Source organism: Suricata suricatta, chromosome 1, assembly GCF_006229205.1.
Source record: "Suricata suricatta isolate VVHF042 chromosome 1, meerkat_22Aug2017_6uvM2_HiC, whole genome shotgun sequence".
Classification (NCBI taxonomy): domain Eukaryota; kingdom Metazoa; phylum Chordata; class Mammalia; order Carnivora; family Herpestidae; genus Suricata; species Suricata suricatta.
The window spans coordinates 27,761,034-27,787,536 of NC_043700.1; the positions used below are offsets into that span (position 1 = coordinate 27,761,034).

At 36.5% G+C, this 26,503-nt stretch overlaps 1 pseudogene; it reads left to right on the top strand.

Moving 5' to 3' along the window:
* Positions 1-2,864: 2,864 nt before the first annotated feature.
* Positions 2,865-26,503, top strand: part of LOC115300692 — a 56,289-nt pseudogene continuing 32,650 nt past the window's right edge.

Here is a 26,503-nt window from a genome sequence, read left to right on the forward strand (position 1 = left end):
GGGGAGAGGAAAAGTGTTGGAATGTGAATCTGTGAAGTCATAAACCAATACTAATCCTTCAGCCCATGGAAAAGCATGAAATTGTAAGATGCATGAAACTTGATCAAAAGAGCTGGTATTCCTTATCTGCATCACCTGTTTCCAAGAATATTTTATAGCCATGACTTGACACTACATCTCTTCTTTGGGGAAGTATTGTTAGATCTCCTGTTGTACGTGCAGGAGGTGACACTGTAACCGATGTGGAGATGAGGGACTTTCAGCTCTGGGTAGTGTGAGTGGACTCCAACAATAAACATATTTTTTAAAATTGCCAAAATCAGTTTTCCAGAAAAGATGACAAATGAGGCCACATAGTGAGTCTTCATTCATTTGAATAATTTAGAATTTATGATTGAGTAAAATCATAAATGTGCTAGTATCTTTTCAAATCCTATGGATGATACCAAATTAAGACAATGCTGGCCCTCATTCCAGAGAATTTCCCAGCCAGGTAGAAACAACGAAATAAGCAGTTGATTATAACCCAGACTTCAACTGTAGATCATCTCACCTGACTTAGTATGAGTTTGTTTTCTGGATAAGTAAAAAGCTGTCTTTCATGGCATTCCATCATAGCAAATACCAGTGTTATTTGTTCTGAGCATCTAAAATAGGGGTGTGTCTATATTTAATTCTATTTTTGAGTAGCAAATAATCATATGACCTTATAAAATGAATCTCTACATTCAGCTAATCAAGAAAATATGCTCAGTTTTCATTAGTAAGTATTTGGGAGAAATAAAATAATAATATTACCTTAGCACTGTAGAACATTTTACAGTTTTCAAGGGCATTCAACACATTGTTTTTTGTTGTTGTTCATTCTTCCTTCCTCCCTCCCTTCTTCCCTTCCTTACTTCAACTTCCTCACAACTGTGTACATGAGGCAGGAACATTTTACAGATGAAGACAGTGAGGCTCAGGGATGTTCATTGACTGTCAGCCTGCAAGTAGCAGAGGCCTTGACCAGACTCTGTAATTTGACCTTCACAGCTCTTCTACACTAATGTACTAGCATTGCCCAAGCAGAGAGTCTGTATATAAAACAGCTTTGAAAATGAGTTGACTCTAATGGTGCCTGGGTGACTCAGTCAGTCAAGTGTCCGACTTCAGGCCAGGTCGTGATCTCACGGTATGTGAGTTCAAGCCCCACATCTGGCTCTCTGCTGTCAGTGCAGAGCCTGGTTCCGATCCTCTCTCTCCCTCTTTCTGTGACCCTACCCACCCTCCTTCTCAAAAATAAATAAACATTAAAAAAGTAAGTTGACTCTAGTACTTTCTATCAAGTTTGGTCGACATTTATGTAGACAAGTAGTTAGAAATTTCTCACTCCAGTTCAATGTTAGGGCTTTTCATGGGAGTTAGTTGATTCGCTGTAATGTTTTTGGCTGAATGTTTTTTCATTGTTCCATATATACAGACAATGACTGTGGCAAAGTGTGACCATCACTATAAACAATGAATATAGACCAGCTAACACAGATGGTTGTGAGTGGCAGTAGACTTTAGATTTTAGAAACCTTGATGAAACTTTTCATGAGAACATTTTTTGTTAAATAGCGCATTGTACACATAAAAAGGAAGATCCTTGCCAGCATGTTGCTTTTGTTGGAACTACCTTAGCAGTTATTCTCAGCAATGTTTTGTGATGCTTCTCATTCATCTGTTTCTTTATTTTTTAATTTATTTTTAGTTTATCCATTTATTTTTGAGAGAGATAAAGAGAGCACAAGCAGGGAAGGGGCAGAAAGAGGGAGACACAAAATCCAAAACAGGCTCTGAGCTGTCAGCACAGAGCTTGACATGGGATTTGAACTCATGACCTGTGAGATCATGACCTAAGCTGAAGCCGGACACTCAACCGACTCAGCCACCCAGGCACCCCTGGAACTCTACTTTTCAAGATAAAGTATGGTACAAGAGGACACAAGGTAAAGCTGTGAAGGAAAGTCAGTGATGTGGAGGTGAATCAGGAGAAGGTGACATTGTCACGGAGAAGAGGATTTTGTAAACAGCAGGAAGTGGGTTGCTGACTTGCGTGGTGTGGCTGAGAAGTCCTTGGTGAAGGTGGGTTTACTGACTGGGCTCACATCACAATGACTGCATCATTCGACGATCCTGAAGTACTTTCTTCACTGACTTTGATGAGTTTTGTCTTCCTTTACTCCATTGCACGAGCAATCTTTGTTGTGTGCTGTGATAATGAGACAGAATGACGTTCAGGGAGTAACTGAGGTTCTATATTTAAACGTGGGGTAGGACTTCTAGCCAAACAACAAGCTGTAGAGTCTCTTGATTTCTGCCGATGTATGTTACATGTCAGTCATTGATTTGTGACTTCCTAGTTTTTAGCGAAGGAGAAGGAAGATTGAACTAAGAACCAGAGACGTGGTTGTCGCGTTTACTGGTTGCTCAAACCTGGGCACATCATGCAACCACCCCTGAGCCCATTTCCTTATCTGAAAAGGTAAAAAATCTGACCTACCTGACAGCCCTGTTGTAAAGGCTAAACTGGCATGGCTTAAGCCATCCATATAAGAGGTACTCAGTGAACGACATTTTATTTTTGTTATCAGTAGTGTATTGGGTGTAAGCACAGAGCCAAATGCAATCATGTATAGAAGAGTACTTCTTTAATCGTAAACACTATAAATAAAATGTGCTAATGTGTTTATGATTGATAACCCTTTTTTGTCAGCTTTTTATTTTTAGATGGGCCACCCTACTTTTGGGTACAGATCTATTTACTATCTAGGAGTTGTGGGCGTGTTGGTGGGTAGCCAGGAAAGGTGACAGCTAGCAGAGCTTAGGCAGAGGAGCAGATGGAACGTGCAGGTAGCTGTTGGTGTGGAAGGCGAGGAAGAGGCAGCTGCTCCGGGGATAAAATTCAGGAGAGGACCAGGCAGGGTGAAGGAGCACCCCCCAGCCCCCGGCGAATGGGGGTGACCTGTCTAAGGGAAGTTGGACATACAGTGCAGCATGATGACTCAGAAAAGCCTGCAGAGCTTCAGAAAATGTTCATTTCTTGGTTTGGAACACAGTAAAAAACTAGAATGAAGTTTGCCTGTTATTTGGGAGATGTCCTTTGTAAGAGAAGAAAGAGAAAAAAAAAAAGATTCCTACTATTTCAGTAGGCATTGGAGAGTTCTCTCTCCTCCTTCCTCCTCTATATTCCATCTCCAGGAAGAAAAACAAATATCCATGAAACCAAAAAGCCTGCATTTTTGTCATGTCTGCAAAAGGGATGCCACCAATGAAACCAAATTTCTCTTTTTTTAAATTTTTTAAAATTTATTTTTGAGAGACAGAGAGAGACAGTGAGAGCAGGGGAGGGTCAGAGACAGAGGGAGATACAGAATCTGAAACAGGCTCCAGGCTCTGAGCTGTCAGCACAGAGCCCGACACGGGGCTCAGCCCATGAACTGTGAGATCATGACCTGAGCTGAAGCCAGACGCTTAACGGACTGAGCCACCCAGATGCCCCGAAACCAAATTTCCATTATTTTAATTATGCCTTTTAAGCCACACATGTGCTGATATTTATTTTTCTTTTAAAATTATTTCTGGTTAATATCTCCATAGGCTATATGAAACTCACGTTTTTGCTATTGTAGTACTTTGATGCTAGGTAGTAAGCTAGATTTAGCCGCCATTTACTGGGCACTTAAAATTAATCTCTGTAAAGGTCTATTCAGGCCTTTTATTATATAATTTCATGCAAACTCTTTTGAAAGTGGTTTTATTCCTCTTTTGCTAATTGGGACACTGAGATTTTAAGGAGGCTCATTGACCTTCAGTTAGAATGGGATAAAGCCATGATTTCAACCTAGGTAGGTCTATGTCTACTTTAGAAGCCTTTGCTTGAGCCACTGTGGTATAAAACAGTCTCCATTTCTTAGATCAGTGCATCTATCTTCTATGTCCTGTTTATAACTGAATGGGTGCTCAGTACTCTGTTTATTGAGGTGTTTTTCTAGAGTAGGAGAAAGGGAGGGAAGTACATTTACTGGCCACATACCATCTGCCATATTACTTTGTAAATCTTTTCTCATGATCTTCAGACAAAAATCTGAAATTGGCATTTTATCCCTATCTTTCTTGGAGGTGGGAGGATGGTTACTTTCCTGAGGAAACTTCTTAGAGAAGAATAGCTTGCTCTCGTTCATCATGTTAATTTACTTTTCATCCAACATTTATACAAAGCTAACAATTTCTAGAAGGCCGTCCAGAGTTACAAAGAAAAATAAGATATGGTCTCTGTTCTTAAGGGCCTTAAAGCTTACTGAAGAAGATAAACACATAAACAGATAATTATAATAAATTATCAGCAGAAAGATAGGAGTATTTGAATACTGCATGTGATCACAGAAGGGACCAGAAGCCAATCTGAAAAGAATCAAAGAAGGCAGGTTTCTTTCCCACTTGGGCTTTTCTCCCTTTGAAACTTAATTTCCTTTCCTCTTTCTACCATGTGCATTCCAGACTTAGTGAAATCTGCATACTGAAAGAATCTGAGGGATTGTCAGAAACTCAGTTTGCACAGGAAATTAGATTCAGTTTTAAAAATCATCCATTAACTGTTAGGAGCACCATTTTAACTGGGTTTCCATTTTCCTTGAGCTCCAAAGCTACACTGGTTTGTAAGATAATGGGGTTTCTTTAGCAAAGGTTGAAGGGGAAACAAGGAAACAAGTCAAAATCAAGTAGAAGGTGATAACAACCTACTAATTTGATGTCTGACTGAAATATCTTTTTCAGTTTTTTAGCACTAATTTGTTTCACTAAAGTAGGCATGACCACCTTGACATTTCTCCTGAAATGGGAATCTCATTTAAAGGGGACATCCTTCCTGGAGGAGAATTTCTTTGTCTCTTCAGATGTTTAGATGTTACTACTTGTAGGTATAAAACTCTATTATGACTTTCTAGCCACTATTTCTCAGATATAATTAAATTCCTTTTAATATGCAAAGCACCAATAAACGAATTGCCATTATTATGTCACTTTTTCTCTGTCATTTATTTTTATTTATTTTAAAAAATGTTTATTTGTTTTTGAGACAGAGACAGAGAGAGAGAGAGAGAGAACACATAAAAGAGAGAGAGGATCCCAAGCAGACTCTCCATGGTGAGCACAGAGCCCCACAAGAGACTCAATCCCATGGACTGTGGGATCCTGACCTGAGCTGAAATCCCGATTTGGATGCTTAACTGACTGAGCCACCCACACACCCCTCTCTCTCAGTTTTATACAAGGTTTTCTCTTTCAAATCCTCTGCAGTTTTTGGATTCACACACACACACAAAAACATTACATTTCCAAAAAAAAGAAATTTCCTGACCAATATTTTATAGGTGACTGCTCTTAGGTTTTCACCATTTGAAAGGATATATATGTAGTTTTTGAAGGTTACTAGCTAGATGTATCAACGTGTGTCAGGCCAGATTGAGATCTCTAGTCTCTGTGACATTTTGACTTTGAGTCCACCGTGGATCATCTGATGGTACATGGTGTATGTGGAGTGGTAAATTCTCAAGGGTTTGGAAGAACTAAGACAGATTTTAAGGGACCCAGATATAGTGTTGAGTTCATGATTATTAACAGCTAATAAAATAACATCATTGAGATAAGACCAGTTTATTCCAATCTGGGTATTTATCATTTCTTCAAATAATTTTTTCAGGATTTTTGGATATATGTCATCTTTTTGAGAAGGGCTAGTGTCTCAGAGCTTTATTTTCTATTGCAGGTCAATTATTTAACCAACACTTATCAGAACTTCAGCATAATAAAATATATTTAATTGCTTGGCTGACGATAGTTTCTTTTTGGCATTGTTTGCTTTTTCCAGTGGTCATTATATGGTATCAACCAAAACTTTCCACAATTTTCAATGATCTAAATTTAACTAATATGAAAATATTTTCCTTAATTATTTTTCATAATTTGTTGAATTTTCCAAGTAATTAATTTTATTCAGATTGTTCCTTTATGAAGTAGCTTACAGTCACTTAGAAATCAAGAGCATTATATATTTTAATTTTTTTGGCTGGAGAGTTGTAATATCTGTCATTCATCTGAAGGCTAGTGATTAAAAACTCTGCTTTTAGTTAATTTTAATTAAAAACACTTCTGTTCAAAATACTGCCCAATACCCAAATAGTTGCTTATGTAGCATCTAGGTTTTGTTTTTTCTTTGGTTGTGGGTTTTTGTTTTTTTTTGTTGTTTGTTTTTAGTTTTTAGTTTTTTGGTTTTTTTTTTTTTTGGAAAGGGCAAACAGCTAAGACCGTAAATTATCATGGCAGGCACATGGTTTGCTGACGGAACTATATAAAATACTGTTTTCATCTTCATGTCATCTCTGGTACATTCATCTCTACATTAATTCCTTGGAAGATCCTGTATAAGTTATAGTTCTGAAAAACATCCCCCTCACACTGAGCTCTGGCAGCTTACCTTTTCCTTACTGACCATATCATTCCTCTGAAGGAACAGATAGAAACTGAGTTATGTCTTAGCTGCACTTGGGGAAGCAGTGCCAAAATAGTTACAGAGAACCTAAGTATTAATAGCCATGAACCATCTTAGTTTAAACTAGATATTTCACAATCTTACACCTGCAGTACTGCAAGGTAGTTATAAAAAGTACACAGAATTCATCTCTATAAATATATGCTCATTTTATCTTTTACAAGCTGTTTCATAGATTCCTGATCCAAAAAGACCATTAGTACCAATGACATGATTGATAGGATAGATTATAATGTTTAGCAGTTCCTTGGAGCTGACATATTTTTGCCAGTTTAATTTATATTTTCTTAATATTTATATGATGCACATATTTCTAAGATTATGGGTTTTGATCTCATCTTAATGCTCCTTTCTTTTGTAAAAAATAATTTCTGTTTAGGAAACACATGAAATAGTAAAGATGTTTTAAATAAGGATTTTTGAAATGCATGGTCCGCACTAGCAAACATATTCTGAAATTGGAGCTTTATTTTTGCTTACTTCCAGCCCATTTCACAGGAAATGGAAGTGTCCAAGAAAACAGGAGGGCTTTAATTGATTGTTTTCTTGTACCAGTTTTGCTATATCCCGAATGGAAAATAGTCCAGGAAATAGAATATACTAGAAGGATTTGGCGATATTATCTAGAAGCATACTCTCAGGGAAAATTACATAATAAGCCCAGTGCATTTTAGTCCTCTTTTTTTCATTTTTTCCTAAATATTTGTTGTTATATTATTTGAAGAGGTGCATAGGATCCAGTTGTGGTTTCTTTGATTCATTTTACTTAGACTCTCCGACCATTAATAAAACGAAGAAAGAAGGAAGAGGTTGTCCTCTTGTTTGTATTTTTTAATTTTTTCTACAATTTTGTATTGAAATATTAGATCCAAGAAAATTGTCTTTAGTATGAGATTCTAGATTTTGAAAATGTGCAGCGTGTGTTTTATAACAGTGACAATTTATGTATGACAATTTATTATGTATAAATGGTGTTCCAAACAGATTTTAAGGAGGCAGCTCTTAAAATTTGACACATTATAGAAACTCTCCAAATCAGTAATACCAAATATTTTAGAGGACACGTGGATGGTTTAGTGTTGATCTGATTTTACCCTTCAGTTCACAGTGCTTTCTGGACAACATTAAGCACTTCGTGGTACGGGACACTTTGCTATTTACCTTAAGGGCAAGGGAGATGAGTCAGACAGTTCTTGCTCTCAGTGAGCTTATAATTCAGTAGAAGAAACAAGATAAATACATAAGCCCATGATATATAAGGTGGGACAGGGCGATGTCTTATGATCAGTACTAAGTGCCATGGGGTGGAGAAAAAATATTAAATGTGATTTGAAATTGAGAATTTTTTGTGTTGCTGTGCATTGTACATAAAATAGGTTTAAAAAAAACCTAAATGCAGAGACCTATGCATTCTTTGTCTCATGGCCACTGCTAGATTGCGGAAAACTATTTGGGTCATTCATACAGGTGCTTAGTTGTTTTTGAGATAACTATAGGTTTTTTTTTTTTAAGGCTAACTCAACAAAATATTTCAATAGTCAAATACATGGGAAATACCATGGAGATGATGAAATAAAAAAAGGAATTTGACACGTGATATTTTGTTTTTAGTTTGCTTAGTGAAGATTGCAAGAATTGTGATGCACTGTTAGCACTCATTCAGAGTATGTCAGTATTTTGAACTACTGTCACTGGAGCTACCTTTGTGCTTTAAACTTTTCAAAAATGATGTGTACATGTGTTCTAAATAAATTTAGAAAACTATTTAAGTCTGAATGCTTTAATTCTGAAAAGAGTATGCCAGTAGATATTTTATAGAAATGATCATTATTAATGACTGCATTGTATGTTTCATTCAGTAATGCCCAAATCCAAAACACATGGAGTTGTCTGGCATTGCTCTGTTGCCAAAAACAGTGATGTGACTCTAATGTAACCTGGTTTGTTCTGAATGACTCCAGATAGTTCTGTAGACTTGCTTAGAGCCCATCTGGCTCCTGAGAAGCCTTCTGTCACCATGGCTATGATCCCAGGCTCCGGTGACAGACTGCCTGGGTTCAAATCTAGGCTCCTCTACTTACTGTCTTTATGACCTTGGGCAAGTTGCTTTGCCTGTTTCTCATTATAAAACACTAAACATCATATTGCATAGCTCATATGATTATTGTGAGGATATCCTAGATAATACAGGTACAAATGAGCTGTTACAGTTTTTGGTAAGCAGTAAGGACTCAATTATTGACTATTTAAAAATGAACTTTATATAGATAGGCATAAAAATCACAGGCCTGAAAGCTTTCTTCCAACGGTGTTGCAAAAGCTTTTCTTGAGTTTTTGTACATTGGAAAGAATATGACATCCTGGTCTCGCTAAGCTTGCAGGATAATTTTTAAATAATTATTGGGAGATGAAACTATGTGGGCTTTTCTGGTATGAAATTATATAATACCTCTCCACTAAGGCATATGGAGATGATTCTAATGATTCATTACTAAATATTGGGCTCCTTTCATATGCAACATACATTAATTCTCAAAATATGGAGACATAACTAATTGAAGCACAAACCACACCATTTCTTGAAAGTCACCGCAATACATTGTTTAACAAACCAAATTTGCTGAGCTTACAATGTCTTCAGCCAAAGTAATGTGGATGGTCAACTGCATTCTCCACTGTTTGTGTCAGTGAGTGGTGCCAGTTTATTGAAGTGCCCTAGCTATTTCTTCCACCCATCCTTGTAGGACCCCAACGAGGTCCCTTTTCATGATCATACCCAGGGACTGTGACCAAAACCCCAGGCAAGAGAAATTGCTTGCCTATATCTATTTTCATACCCACCAAAAAAAGATCTTGGTAATTTTAATTTGGGTGACTGGAAAGAGCATGAGCAGCGGTAGACCATTGACATCATAAACAGTCCTTCCTTTTGACCTCTGCATGGATCAGCAGACTGTGGTCTCTGCAGAATTTAGGATTAATTGCACCAAGAGAGAACATCTCTGAAATCTAAAATGGAGGCTTGGTCATTAGTTCATTTTGCATGCTGTGAAAACTATATTTGGCATCATTAACAGCTGCTTGCATGAAGTGTTCGGCACTAAAATATGATTGGTGAACACTCAGAGTTTTATTTCGTGGTATTGCCTGCAATTATGGAGATGTTGATAGATCAATTTCCATCTCATCTAAATCCTAAACTAAGAAATAAAGTGATCTATAATATGCATGTCCCTTCTACTTGAGACTTTGCCAATTTTCTTGGTTTTTAATTTTTTTTATTCTACCAGGACAAAGAAATCTTATAGCTGATGTTTCCCTGAATACACTTCATGATCACTTACCATCTCCTAAGTGATTCAAACAGCAGTCTTATTTTTAGAATATTTCCACTAAAATGCAGGCCTCAGAATTTCAGTGCTGATTAGAAAAAGGCATTCTAATGACCTCTTGACAATATTTAAAACTCAGGGGCAGGTGAACCTGACAGTGTGGGAATAGAAAGCTTGTCCCCAAAATGTCAACTTATAATCATTTTGTCATTGCCTTGGCTGTTTTCATGGTAGTCATTGTGGTCAGTAAGCATAGGCAATGGGATGGGCTGTGATAGCCATCAGAAAGTCACAGTGGGTCCAGTATGCTCTATTATTAAACTGACAGCCATTGGTGCTAAATGATTAATAACCAGCTTGAAGGAGGGAAGAGAGGAAGGAGGGAAGAAATTCTGGCTTGTAGGATTTGCCATGGTATAAATACTCTCGCCATGACTGTTTTCATGCTACCAACATGATGTTATTGAGTTTACAGTTGGAATAAAAAAATGCACACATAGAACAGTCCTATTTGATTTTCTGCTCAATGTGCTATATGGTTAAATAGTTTTTACTTACCTCTCTCTCACCATAGGAATAGATTGTATTGTATAATATGTACCATAAAGTCATTGATAGGTCATTGCTCTTGTTAGAATAAAAGCTAAGACCTCTGGACTTTATCATTTGTTATTTTGACTAATATGTGGGAATAATGAGCCAGAACAACAGAAGGGACAGAGGTAGTGGGTTGTGTTGTTAGGTAGGTGGCTGACTGGAGCAGACAGGAATAAAGAGATGACATTCTAGTCCAGATTACCAGTAATTATTTGGAAGATTTTGGACAGTTTACTTAATATTTCAACATTCATAAAACCATTTTCGAATGCCTGGTAGGTGCCAGGTATTGGAAGATAGGGTAATGCACACTGGGTGATGTATGGAAGTGTTGAATCACTCTATTGTGCGCCTTAAACTAACATAACACTTTGGAATTAAAATAAAAACTTAAAAAAAGTAAACAAGAAGATAATCTGTCTTAAAAGAGCTTGTAGCTTAGTGAGAAAGAGGAAAACTGATAATAACAGTGAGATAAAGGCTTGCATAGAACTGAAGAAAAATGAAGGAGGGAAATGGAATGTGATCTTGCAGGGTTCTAGAAGGTCTCTGAGAAGATGTGATTGTATGACTGAGTCTGGGAGACTATGTAAAAAGTAGACAAGCAAAGATGGGAACAGTCTTTGATTCCATATCTCAGGTGTCAGTATTTTACCATTAAGCGTGATGTTTGTAATAGGCTTTCTCCTCTTTTTACCATATTAAAAACAATTCACCCATTTCAAATCTGTGAAGTGTTTATCATAAGTGAGTGTTGAATTATGTCACCTTTTTTCTGCATCTATTGAAATAATTGTATGTTTTTTCTTTTACATTTTAATAAGCTGAACTAGAATAATGTATTTTCAAATGATAGACCAACACTGTATTTCTGGAAAAAATACACATACACACATAATTACGTATAAATATATGTGTGTTCTTGTGATGTTTGAGTCTATGTTAATGAGAAAGACTGTTCGATAACTTTGTTATTATCATAATCCTTGTTAGTATTTGATATCAAGGTTATAATGGCCACATAAAATGCGTTAGTAAGTGATTGTTTCCTTTTACTCTTTCTTGGAAGAGGTTGGGTGGCATTGCTTTAATTTTTTTCCCTATATACTTGGGACAATTTATCAGTGAAGCCATGTTGGGCTGCATTCCTATTGTGAGGATGTTTTGAATTCCTGATTCTATTTATTTAAAAGATAGGATTGTTCAGACTTTTCATTCTTCTCACATTTTATTTCTTTTTTATCTTAAAAAATTTTTTTGAGTGTAGTTGACACAATATTATGTTACTTTCAGGTGTACAATGTAATGACTCAACATGTCTGTACATTATGCTGTGCTTACCACAGTGTAGCTTCCATCTGTCACCCTGTAATGCTATTACCATATCATTGACTATATTTCCTAAGATCTACCTTTTGTTCCTGTGACTTGTTCTTTTTGTAGTTGGGATCCTGGATCTACCATTCACCTTCATGCATTTCACCCATTCTTCTACCTCCCTTCCCCCTGGCAACCATCAATTAGCTTTTTGTCTTTATAAGTCTGATTTTGCTTTTGGTTTGTTTATTTATTTGTTTTTTTTTAAAATTCTGTATGTCAGTGAAATTGTATGGTATCTGTCTTTCTTAATCTGACTTATTTCACTTAGCATTAATACCATTTAGGTCCATCTGTGTGTCACAGCTGGCAAGATCACATCCTTTTTAATGATTGTGTTAATACTCCATTATATACCGCATCTTCTTTATCCATTCATCTATCAATGAACACTTAGGTTGCTTCCTTATCTTGGCTGTTGTAACTAATGCTGAAAGCATGTTATGGCTTTTTTTTTAATGTTTGTTTATGTATTTATTTATTTATTTTGAAAGAGAGCATGCACATGTAAGCAGGGGAGAGGCTGACAGAGAGGGAGGGAGAGAATCCCAAGCAGGCTTTGCACTGTCAGCGTGGAGCCTGAAGCAGAGATTGAAATCACAAACCGTGAGCTGAAATCAAGAGTTGGATGTTTAACTGACTGAGCCACCCAGGTGTTCCAAGAGCATGTTAGTTTTAATTTGGGGTTTTTCAAGAAATTTATTTTATTCAAATTGTCAAATTTATTGATGTGAAGTCATTTCTTGTGTTATATTTTTGATACCTGTGGGATCTCTCTTTTTGTTTTGTTTTGTACATCTGATATTGACCATTTGTGCTATAATTTTTTTTCTTAATCAGGCTTATGAGAGGTTTATTAATTACAGCATTTTCCAAGAATGAATTACTGGCTCTGTTTATTTTCTGTTGTATTGATTTATGCTCTGTTCTTTATTTTTTTCCTTTGAGTTTGATTTCCAATCTTTTACTAACTTCTTGAGTTGGAAGTAAATTATTGGTATTCAGTCTTCATCCTTTTCTAATATATGCATATAATGCTCTAACTATATTGTATAGATACATACTTACATATATATTTACACACACACTATATCTTCTTTGTCCTCTCATCTATCAATGGACACGGGTTATTTCAATATCTTGGCTACTATAAATAATACTGTAGTAAGCATAGAGGTGCATGTGTCCTTCCAAATTAGTGTTTCTGTTTTCTTTGCATAAATACCAGTAGTGGAATTCCTAGATCATATGGCATTTCTATTTTTTAATTTTTTGAGAAATATTCATACTGTTTTCCACAGTGGTTGCACCAATTCATATTTCCATCCACAGTGCATGGGCCTTCCCTTTTCCATATCTTCGTCTTATCTTTCTGATACTGGCCTTACTGACTGGTGTGAGGTAATATCTTTTTGTGGTATTTGATTTTCATTTCCCTGGTGATTAGTGATGTTGGGGACATTTTCATGTATCTTTTGGTATCTGCATGTTTTCTTTGAAAAAATGTCTATTCCAGTCCTCTACACATTTTTTAAATTGGGTTGTTTGGTTTCTTTTGGTGTTAAGTTGTATTAATTCTTTAACTATTTTGAATATTATATCCTCATCAGATAATCATTTGGAAATATCTTCTCCCATTTACCAGGTTTCCCTTTGGCTTTGTTGATGATTCTCTTTGCTGTGCAAAAGCTTTTATTTGAGGGTAGTCCCAATAGCTTAATGTTTTTGTTTCCCTTGCCTGGGAAAACATGTTCATAAATATATTGCTGGGGCTGGTGTGCAAGAGATTACCACTCATGTTGTCACTTGGCTTTATAGTTTCAGTTCTCACATTTAGGTGTTTAATTTATTTTGAATTTATTTTTGTGCATAGTTTGAGAAAATGGTCCAGTTCCAGTGTTTTGCTTGTAACTGTCCACTTTTCCCATTTGCATTTACTGAGAAGACTATTTTGTCCCATTGTATATTTGCCTTTGTCATTGATTTATTCAACATATAAGCATGGGTTTATTTCTTGGCTCTCTAGTCTGTTTTATTATTCTATGTGCTTGTTTTTGTGCCAGTTCCATGCTGTTTAGATTGCTGTAGCTTTATAATATCTTGAAATCTAGGACTGAGATACTTCAGCTTTGTTCTTCATTCTCAACATAGCTATAGATATAGAAAAAACATTTGACCAAAAAAATCTGTTCATGATAAAAACTCTAGGTTATGAGGGAACACACCTCAACATAATAAAGGGCGTATATTGCAACTCCTCAGCTAGCATCATATTCAGTGGTGAAAAACTGAAAGCTTTTCCTCTAAGATCAGGAATAAGACAAGGATATTCACTCTCAGCTCATTTATTCAGTATAGTATTTGAAGTCCTAGTTGCAGCAGTCAGACAAGAGAAGGAAATAAAAGAAATCCAGAGTGGTAAAATGGAAGTTAAACTGTCACTATTTGCAGATGACATGATACTATATAAAAAAAAAAACTCTGGGGGCACTTGGGTGGCTCAGTCGGTTAAGGCTAAGCATCCGATTTCGGCTCAGGTCATGATCTCGTGGTTTGTGACTTAGAGTCTGGCATCAGGTTCTGGGCTGACAGCTCAGAGCGTGGAGGCTGCTTTGGATCCTATGTCTCCCCTTCTCTCTGCTCCTCTCCTGCTCATGCTCTGTTGTTGTCTGTCTCTCAATAATAAATAAACATTAAAAAAAAGAGAGAAAACCTTAAAAATTCCACTACAGAACTAAAAAATTAATTCAAGATAGTTGCAGGACACAAAATGAATATACGAAATCTGTTTCATTCCTAAACACTAATAATGAAGTAGCAGAGAGAAAAATTTTGAAAATATCCCTATTTATAATTGTACCAAAAAGAGTAAGATACCAAGGAAAAAATTTAACCAAGGAAGTGAAAGATCTGTACTCTGAAAACTATAAGACCCATGGATACAAACAAATGGAAGACATTCTGTGCTCATGGTCTAGAAGAATCAATATTGTTTAAATGTCCATACTACCCAATTAGTCAATGCAGTTCCTATAAAAATACCAGCAAAACATTTTTTTTTCACGCCACCAGAACAAATAATTCTATTTTGGGGGGGGACCACAAAAGACCTTGGCTGTTATTTATTTCACTGTTTTTATATAACTGCTCTATGTAAACCACCTGATAGGTTCATTTATTTCTGTCTTTTCTTCTGGTTTTCAGAGATTTGCTCTTGTCTGCTATATGGTTGGTAATTTTGAACTGAATATCAGACATTATGTATACAACTATCTTTATGGCTATGGATGGTGACATGTTTTCTCAGGAAGGATTGTCTTCTCTTGTGGAAGGTACTGAAATAGGGACACATCAGCTTGATCCAAAGAGGAACTGAAATGATTCAAGGCTGCATTTTCATTTTTATGAGAGTTTGCTCTTTTTGGTTTCCCTCTAATGTAGGATATGCCTACACAGTCTTGACTGAAAGATTGGGTGCTTTTCCTTATGGATCCTAAGCTCCCAATATTTGTCTCCCATTCCGTGATACTTTTGAAAGCTCTGAGTCATAGTTTTCTTCTCAGCTTTTCTATCATGTACTGCTAATGGGTCAAGTGAAATGCATTTTTCTTCTTTCCAGATCTCGATTCCCTAAGTTCTAGCTGCCTTTTAGTTATTCTCCAAAGCCTTCAAACAACATTTCCCCCCTCCAGCATTTATAGTTGTTGTTATTGGAAGTATTAGCATGATACAAGCTATTCTGTTAGAGCTGATTAGAAATACTGTCATTGAAGGATTTTAAGCCTTGGAATGGTATCCTGTTTTGCATGTGAGAGTGATTTCCCCAACCATAAGTAACCTGATTTTTGCAATAAAGGATTTTGATAAACTGTTCTCTAAGACCCTTTATAACCCCAATATTTTCTAAGTCTTGGGAGTGTTATTAATATGTCATATTGTTATTTCAAGCTATAGAAAGCCCCAGGGTTTTTAGTATTGGTAACTTAAAGTTAGTGAAGAGTAGCCTCTAGGGAAAAGAGCCAGTAAGACTTCGATCTTTGGTGTCTTCCTCTCTAACTTCTTTATTACAATTCCAGTTTCCAGGTTTATCCTCTTGGTTTTGAGTCCTGGATATCTGGGCACCTAGGCTATTTTTCAGTAGCTTGGCCCCTCTTTCCCCATGTAGTGGTGTTCCATTCCATACCCTCTTCTAAAATGTTTTACTCTGTCTCAGTGTTCGAGACATGTAGTTAGAGCCCCATGTTTGGCACAAAGCTTACTCCAACAAACAAAACAAAACAACAACAACAAAATACCACAAAAAATAAAGTAAAGTGTTTTTACTATAGAATTAAGTTCTACTCTGCTCCTTGCCTTTTACTGACACACATTTTACAAACTACTGTTCCCTCGGTATGATTGTTTTATTAAATAAATTAATTCTAAACAATAAAAGCTTCTATTGAATGTTACATTCCCATAGCAAAGACTGTGCACTTTACAGGCTTAGCAATATTTGACTGTGTCACAAAAAGCAGAATAGCATTTCAGGCCCTACTGAAGAGGAATATGTATGGAAGGGGCCTTTCCTGGTATTTGTTTAAATTCCAGTTCAAGATTTTATTGACTGCTCTGCAGACATTTAAACTTGGTTCTGGGTGTGAAACAAGATAATAGGTTGTTCTAAAGAACTTAGGTCCTTAGGAAATAAAGCAAAGTTTATTTGATCTTTCAGTGAAAATGGAGCTATGATTTTTCTTAGAGTGAATGCCCTCCCTTTTGAGAAGTTTTTTGAAGTTCATTATAATGCAAACAATATTTATTATACAGAAATGCAAAAAACGGAATAAGAAAAACCAGCAGTATTTCTTTCAGTAATCATGGTTAACTTTTAAAAAGTTCATATTTTATGTAATTTTCTATATAAATGGGATATATGGCTGAGATCATTCATCATTTGAATATTGCCTTAAAATTTCTACTTAAATTATATGTATATTTTTCATGCATATGAGAGTTATCATAACTCTCTTGGTAAGCATTGTGTGTGTGTGTGTGTGTACACGCACGTGCGTGTATGACATTCTGTAATGGTACCTGTTATATCTAGGGGTTATTTATTTAATTGTTTCCTTATTGTTGGACTTATTTTCTATCATAAATAACATTCTTTGCAAGAAATATTTTTCAAGGCATGACTGTAAATCGCAAAACCAAGACATTTAACTTCCTCTTATCCTATCACTACTCTTGATAATGCACCTAAAATTTTCCTTCCTACACTTGATTCCCTTTTTCCTTATTATTTCTAAAAACTGAAGATATGTTTTATTTTCCATTTATCATTCCTTCACTGTTCCTACCTGTTGATCTTCTCATCTTTATTTATAGGCTTGTCAGGTATGGAAGATAGTTATTTCCTACAACCCACCTTTCTCTTTTGACCTGATCATAAATATTTCACATACATCTTCCCTAGCAAAGCATCTCTTGAGATCTACTCTCTTGTTCTCCAGTCAGTAGGCCTTCAACATGCTGTAGCTGACTGTGACTAATTGCCTTCTAGGTTCATTAGGACAGGTACGTAGACTGGAAAATTAACTAGTGAGTTCAAGGTGGGAATTACTGGCCAGTATGGGGCCTGTGAACAGGATTCTTTTGAGTTTGATTAGTGACAGGAGGATCCTACTATCATCGTCAGAGAGGTACCATTATTGCTGAAGATGCAAGCAGTAGCGCTAGTCAAAGGGTTAAAGAGTTAGACAAATATACACTTTGACTTTTTAATGTGCTGATTATATGTTGAAAAATATAAAAGATGACTAGCTAGTGTTAATGAAATTTCTTTAACTTTGACAGCTAGGAACCCTATTGAGATCTAGAAACCCTAGCAAGTGGTAGTTTCCAGCACCTACTAGGTAATTTTTCATTGACTGGAATTCCATGTGCAATTCAATTACATGGCAAAACAATAATATACATTGGTTTTAAATATTTACTTCTTCCTTTGTTTACCTTGAGTAACCACCTTTGGTGATTTTGTGATTGTTGCTTTCTAAACAACTTTATTAAGGAGCTACAAATAGCCAGCTATTCTAAACCCCATTAGTTAGAGTCTGGGATCAGTAGATGTTAAGTGGATAAAGTTATTTTGATGTTTTGAGGTAGAACAACTAAGAAATTGGTATCTTTTTTGGAGCCAACATACTGTATGACCTTTTATAATTCCCCTCAATTTTCTGAAATTTATGTTTTCTTAAGTGTATAGCAATAATACCTAGCTTTTTTCAAGGTATCTTACTGGCTAATTTTATAAAAACTGAACCACAATAGATATGAATGAAGAATCATTTGGGGTGATTGCTCTTTTCCAAATGTTTCTTTGCTTTGAATGCCATATCTGAGTATTTGATTGTTTCTCCAGATGTCATGGGTTCATATTTCCTTCTGGCAAATTTAGTTGTTGGTTCCTGCCCATGTTTCTCAGGATTTGTATTATTTCTCTGTCTTAGGTAAGGTTTTTATAAATGCCGTATGTTTTGGAGTTTGGATTCCATTCACATAGAGGATATTTCCAATGGACATTTGCTCATCCACTTCCTCTCCTGAGAATGGTGAAAAACAGCTCTCTCTCCCATTCTCTGATAGGGTAAGGACTACTATGGTTTTTTTCCCCCTCCTAATATGTTGAACATGCTGACCCCCTCACCTAAACCTTAGGTCAAAGGGAAAAGCAGTGACTTCTTAATTGGCTGATTGCTACCATATGCTTCTCTTTTGGTGGGATCCAAAGAGAGAAAGAGCAGCCCCTCCAAAAAAAAATAGGACTGAGAAAAGGTCCGGGCTTTGACCTTTGATGACAGGCACGCCGTGATGATGTGAGTTTTAGCTCCTTCACCTACGAGTGGCATAAACTAAAGTAGGCCGTTTAATTCATCCAGGCCTCAGGTTTCTAACCTGTGAAACTATTTTGATCACTGTTTTTAATGATAGATGAGAGTAAGTGGATTATTATTTTGTTGTAAAAATCACTTGTGATAATTGTCCTAAAGTGCTTGGAATGGTGCCTGGCACATATTATACACTTAATGAATATTAGCTTAAAAATTAACATATTAAAATACCCCAAGAGTGAAAGAACAAATGCTGTGCTCCAATTTATGAAAGAATAAATCTTTTGTATCTCCAGGATTCCTAATGACTTATCTCAGAACGTGGCTCTGGAGAAATGAGCTCTGTCCCTAGCATAGATTTAAGGGGACGTTCTATCATTGGTGTCTGAGGGCAGCCTTGCTTAGAGTCTGTCACCCGCTCAGTTGCTCTTACGAAGGCTTAGGTACTCATTGTAACTCCTGTAATGCATTTAATGACTATGTACCATAAGCCTTTCTCATCAAGTGTCATTTCTTTAAAAGCAAGCCCAGAAAATGGAGGCTGTTGCCAGAGCTGTCCTTCTGTGGAGTTAGGGAGGGCACGGCAATCCATTCACCAAAGGAGACGCAGCCTTTATATCTACAACTGAATGGGTCATGGGGGTAAATAGACAACTGGAAAGGAAGACTTGCATCCCTCCCTCCACACCCACTCTTCTCACCTTCTTGCCTTCTTTAGGGACAGTCTTTTGGTAACTAATTTATGTTTTGATTTAAGTTTACCAACCATGATAGGTGTTGCATGTGCTTTGTAAGTATTGTTGGCATATTTCACTGTGAGCAGTCCTCCATCTTGGATCCTTTCAGTATGTTCATTCAACATGTTTTACTTTTAGAGAGACTTGGAAGCACACATTTTAGGCAAGTGCCTAAGGTATTTTATAGAGCCAGCTACCTGACTGTGTTGTGAGAAGGAGAAGCAACACAGTTGGACGATATGGGTATTGAACCAAGCCAAGTAGTTGGTTAAATTGTTCTTGTGGTCTTTCGTTGAGATCATCTTGATCTGGGATTGTAAGAGAGTTGAAATGTTCCGATTTTGATGTATTTCTCTGAAGATCCCTTTAAAAAAATCTTCAGGGGTGACATTTATTAGTCTTTTTTCTCTGGTCTTCACTTGAAATATTTTCCTCATCAAATGTGAATACTTTGAGAGAATACTTTTATAGTATACTGTATTTTGCTCCATTAAAATACTCATTTTTCACATGAAAGTGTATGCTCAGATAAAACAAACCTCATGGAGAATACATGATCTTTGGATCATGCGATCTCATTGCCAGGCCGAGATTTACATTTTTCTGAAAATCTGAGTGCTGAATTTTCTTAGCTTTGAAGTTGCTTTGGGGGCTCCAGAGGGTGTGTGTGTGTGTGTGTGTGTGTGTGTGTGTGTGTGTGTAACTTAGAATTGTTTAAATGTTCTACTTCCATAATTGTATGCTTCTGAAAGCAGTTACCTTTTATGTAAAATAAATTTTCACACATAACTTTGCTTTTTGAAACTGTTTCCCTTTTGTTTTATTAAAAGAACTTACAAAATTATTTAATGGTTTGAAAACTGGTTTCTGTTTTATATAAAATTTTATAAGTTTGAAAATCAGGATTTTAGCTAATAAGTAGTAACTTAATTTAACAAATAGAAAGGTTTGTTTTCTAAGACCATTCTACAATTTAGTTTGTTTATGACAATCTACTTTTCTTTGTTAAAGCATAATAATATTAACATTTATATAGATCTCACAGTAGTGTTTATGTATATTAACTCATTTGATCCTCATGATAACCCTGTGGGGTATTATAATCCCCATTTAAGAGAGGAAGAAACTGAGATAAGCTATAAAGTATAAGAACTAAGATTCAAAACAATTTCTGGTCTCTGGGTTCTTAAATACTAGAATAAGCCTTGTTATTTATAAGTGGTATGGTGTAACTAGTCTAAACATTAACAATATTGGTTTTATATTCCACTTACATATACAGTAAAACCTTGGATAGTTGTAACTTGTTCTGCAAGTGTCCCATTAGACAAGCAAATATTTCAAGTGTATTTTAACTTAATTAATGAAGTATGTCTTGCAATGTGAGTAGTATATTAGGCCAAATGTCACATGATCACCACTGAGCCAACGGTTCTTGAAATTCACTTTGATATACCATGGCTTTGGATTATAAGCATATTTCTGAACAAATTGTGCTCGCAAACCAAGGTCTTACTGTAGTTTCTGTCATGTGTAGGTAATAGTTGTTGCTATCTAAAATAGACTTGCAGTCAATAGTAACCATGTATATTTCTAATTTTTAAAAAAATATTTTGAGAGAGAGAGAGCACAAGCATGCAGGTGCATAAGAGCGAGTAGGCAGAGGGGCAGAGAGGATCCCAAACAGGCTGCTGGGTGTCAGTGCACAGCCCAACAAGGGTGCTTGATCTCACAAACTGAGATCATGACCTGAGCCAAAATCAAGAAAGAGTTGGATGCTTCACTGACTGAACCCCTAGGTGCCCCATTTCTAATTTTTATTATTTAACATCAATATCAGAATCTGCCTGCCTCAAAGTGCCTGTGACAGGAAGAATGCAGTCATGAGCTGGAGTGCATGCAGCAAAGTCTGGTCACAGCTAGAATACAACTCATGGTATTTTATAAAATACCAAGTCACAACTACAGAGTTACAGTTGCTGCAGTCAGAACTTTACTCACCTATACATACTTTTACACATATATATGTGAATGTCTGTGTGTATAAATACCATCTTAGAGCTAAGAATTAATACTTTAGTCTGGGGCATTAGAATTTTAACACATATTTTTTATGTGTGTATTAATTAGGTTGCAAGGTTGGTGCATTCCCTGCTGTCATGTGGCTTAACCCTGTTTATGAGGAAGGAATTCAATTATTACAAATATGCATAGATTAGGTTGGTAGGGGTTTCATTAGTTTTGTTTGCTGATGTACCAAGTACTTAAAATGACACTTACTATGGGCGCTCAGAATCTGCTTTCAGAATTGAATCAAAATATCTTTTATAAGGTAGCTCTCATTATTTTCAGTTTGACAGAAGAGAAAACTGAGGCCCGTAAAACATGGATAATTGCTCCCGTATCCACTGTTGAAGTAGCAGAGGCAGGACTAGAACCTCTCTTCAGTTGGCTCCAGGGTCCATACTCAACATGTGAGTTGCTGTCTCTAAGGAGTCTCTGGGCCCATTGAAGGGGAGCATCTCCTGGGTCCTTCAGACCATAGGTGTCCCTGTGAAATCAGAGTTCTGGGTGTTTTTTCCTCTTATATTGAACAGTTGGTTGAAGATCCATGAGAGCCTGGACAGGATCCTTCATAAGATATTTTGCTTAGTTCTTTGAAGCCTTCCTGTGTGCTCTTTAAACTAGGAGAATATGAAAATGAACAAATTGGGAGACTGTAGATGCTGGCAAGGGTGTGGAGAAACAAGCACCCTCCTACCCTGTTGGTGGGAATATAAACTGGTGCAGCCACTCTGGAAAACAGTGTGGAGGTTCCTCAAAAAATTAACAATAGAACACCCCTATGACCCAGCAATAGCACTGCTAGGGATATAGCCAAGGGATACAGAAGTGCTCATGCATAAGGGTACAAACATGTACTCCAATGTTTATAGCAGCACTTTCAACAATAGCCAAATCATGGAAAGAATCTAAATGTCCATGAACTGATGAATGGATCAAGAAGGTGTGGTTTATATATACAGTGGAATACTACATGGCAATGAGAAAGAATGAAATCTGACCATTTGTAGCAAAGTGGATGGAACTTGAGGGTGTCCTGCTAAGTGAAATAGGTCAGGCAGAGAAGGACAGATACCATATGCTTTCACTCATAAGTGTAAGAGGAGTAACTTAGCAGAGGACCGTGGAGGAGGAGGGGAAGGTGGAAAATAGTTAGGGAGAGGGAGAGAGGTAAACAGTGATAGACTCTTGAATACTGAGAACAAACTGAGGGCTGATGGAGGAGGGGGAGAGGGTGATGGTCATGGAGGAGGGCACTTGTTGGGATGAGCACTGGGTGTTACATGGAAACCAACTTGACAATAAACTATAAAAGAAAAAAAAGAGGAAAAGGTAAAAAAATATTCTTGTTGACTTTTCTATTAGAAAAAATACATATAAATTGTTGGATTTTTTAAATATTCAAAAAAATTAATTACGAGAACACGGCCTAGCCCTAGAGAGTGGAGGGGGCAGTGCAGAGGCCATGGAGTTAATAGCAGTAAACAAAGAGGAATGGCAAAGTGGTTGGAGAAATAGGCTAATGAAGATTGCAAGGCAACAGTCAAAGGTCCCAAAGGAAGTAGGAGAAACTAATACCTGAAATGTATAAGAGTTTTAATTCCTTAGAAATGAAATTTAATGTATAGGAAAATATTTTCCTCTACAGGAGAAAGGCAGTGGCACAAACCCTTTTTAAATGTTATTTTGTTACTTATATTTAAGTATAAAGTATATAGTAGTGCACAGTAAATGTTTATTGATTTAAGCTGAGTAACCAGCATGTTCTAAAAACTTAAATACATAAAACTCTTCAGTGGACTAAAACCTAAAAGGTAGTCATACATACTTTTTTTTATATTTTTCAATATTTTATGATTTCACAGTTGAGAGGCTTCTCAGAAACTGGTCTGGAGCCAAATATAAACTATCAACTTTATGTTCCTTTTTGCAAGCCCCGCGATTTTTAGTAATCTTTGAGTATTTCTTGTCTTTTCACTTAACTTAGAATATTTGCTTTTAAACTTCCATTGTCTTGATTTAGGGAGAGTGAAGCAACACATCCCAAAAGGCAAGCAGGTTTCAACAACCTTGTAATACATTTCCGATTTACATAAGTATGTTCCACCTCAGAAAAGTTGGCCAAATGACAAAACTCACTCATTTCATTTCAATGCCCTAAAGGATAGTCCAGATAAATGGGAACTGATGGGATTTGAGGCCTGAGTAATAATGCATTTTAAAATGCAAACAGCCGTTGTGGTGTGTTTTGAGTGTTCATCGTATGGAGAGGGCGATTTTAGGTACTTTAACAAGATACTAATTATCTCTCAGGCCATTGGATAAATACAAATAAGCATGTAAACCCAATCCCTGGAGCTTAGATCACTAAGCTCGTGATCCAAAATGGATGTAAATGGACTTAAGTGTTGATATCTAAATTATAGTGAGAGATGTCATAAGAACTTTAATCTTGTGCAAATGTCCTTATCCCCAAAAAAGTATAATCAGTAAAACTTACCTTTTGTGTTAAACATTTTACAGATGTCATACTTAGAAAATTTACTTAGGTAAATTTAGGAATCCTATTTTAAATAACTTAAAAAATGTTTTTAAATGTTTATTTACTTTTGAAAGAGAGACAGAGTGCAAGCTGGGGAGGGACAGAGAGAGAGGGAGACACAGAATCTGAAACAGGCTCCAGGCTCTGAGACGCAGGGATTGAACCCATGAACCATGAGAGCATGACCCAAGTCGAAGTTGGAGGCTCAACCAACTGAGCCACCCAGGTGGCCCGTATTTAAAATAATTTTAAAATTAAAAAAAAAAAGCAAACAAACCAGATGTTTCTTAGGATATTTTGGTCCGTTGGTTTCAAATCATTTTTCATTGGCATCATAGAAAGGATTATGCATGAACTTCCACAAGCTTCTAAAACTGCATGCCACACTGTGTATTCCCTTCTCTAACAGTGGTAACGTATGTTCCCATCTAGGTCAGCCTCTCTACTTGTCACCAATTCCCATCACATCTTGTCCTCTCAATTTTTTTTCTGCTGGAAGAAGAAAAAAATGGCCCCAAATGGATATATGTAAATGCTAGAAACTTTGCTCTGTTGGTTGGATTAAATAGGCCTGAAAGAAGTTAGCTACAGAAAATATAATGGGAAGGATGACATTTTTAATAGCATTTGAAGAGAAAAGGAAAAAGACACTTTGGGGTTGCAGAACACATGAAAGGCAATTTAGATATTAGGGATGACATGTGAAAATCCGGAGGTTAAGAAATATTGGACCACAAATAGGTTGATCTAAATTGAAAAGAATGTAACAAAACTATCTGGTGAGGAAGCAAGAGAAATATGACTTAGTAAGAAATTGAAGAAAGGGTCAGTGAGACGGTGGTGAGATGAACATGTGTTGTCTAGTTCATCACTTTCATAGTGTGTATAAAGAGACTCAAATCGTTTATTCAGGGAACTGGATTCCACCAAATTGTGCAATCATTTCTCTGATTGAATGTGAAGTGAAAGAGTATCAAATCAGATTAGAACCTTCAGGAGAAAACACCCATAAGGAAGCCCAAGAGTTTTCCCAGTTGCCTGATGTTCTACATTCACATACTATTCTTACCTTAATGTCCTCACAATTTGATTTCAATCCCCTTGGTTTCTCAGGGAGGCCGTTTTTACCAATATCGGGTCTAAAACATACTGAAGACTGTTTATGAAACTGATAGCCATTTTCACTTCCAGCTCCACAGGCATCCTCCGCCTGTTCTTATTAGCATTGATTTCTTTTTCTCTTACCTTATTTGGCACATGCAACTAGTGCTACATGGAGTACGATTTATTTTTTTCTCCTTTTTCTTTCGTGCATGATAATTTTATCTTTCTAGCCTAACCAGAAGTTCTCAGTTCAAAGAATAACCGCTAATGCAGAACTCAAGGTTGAGATTGATCTTACAGAGACCTTCTCTTTGCAAAAAAGGGAGTGTTGCAAAATTGAGTTACAGTGATATTGAGTGTATACAATTTGTAAGACAGTTGTAACATTTTAATACACATCACTCATTTAATCATCCTAAAGATTATATAAAGCATGTTGCTATTGTCACCCCCTTACAGATGAGAAGACTGAGATGCAGAGGACTTGCCAAGAACACACAGCTAGTAAGAATCAGTGCTGGGATTTCGTTCCAGACCTTCAGGCTCCAGCTCTTAATTTCCTAAGCCAGTGATCGGTGGAACAGGAAGCTACAATTCTTCTCTCCATTTCAGGGCTGTAGATTATTCTAAGTACTTTGCACCAGGGTACTTCCTACACCAGTGCAACAGACCGAATGTTTGTGCCCCCAAATTCATATGTTCAAGCGTTATCCCCCCCAATCTGATGGAATTCAGAGGTGGAGCTTTGGGGAAGTAATTCGAATTATGTGAGGTCAAGTGCTCACAGTTGTCTTCTTGCTGTATTCTCACATAGCAGAAAGGGTGAGAGTGCTCTCTGGATCTCTTTTATTGGTACTTTCACTCTTGTAGCTTTACTGAGATCTAACTGGCATATAGCACTGCTGAAGTTAAAGGTGTATAATGTGTTGATTTAGTCCACTTATATACTCCAAAATGATTACCACCATAGCAACAACTAATACCTCCATCATGTTACATAATTCCTATTTGGTTGTGTGGGGGGTAGGGGGAGGCCACTTAAGATCTACTCTCTTAGTAACTTTCAAATATGTAATACACTTTATTAACTATAATCGATATGCTAGACACTTGACCTCCAGAAGTTATTCATCTTATAACTCAAAGTTTGTGCCCTTTGACAAATATACTTTAACTTCCCAAACTCTCATTGGAAAACAATGAACACTCTACTCTCTGTTTACATTTGTTTATATATTCAACTCTCTTTTATATTTGTATATATAAGCAAATATATATGTGTGTATATATTAACAAATACACAC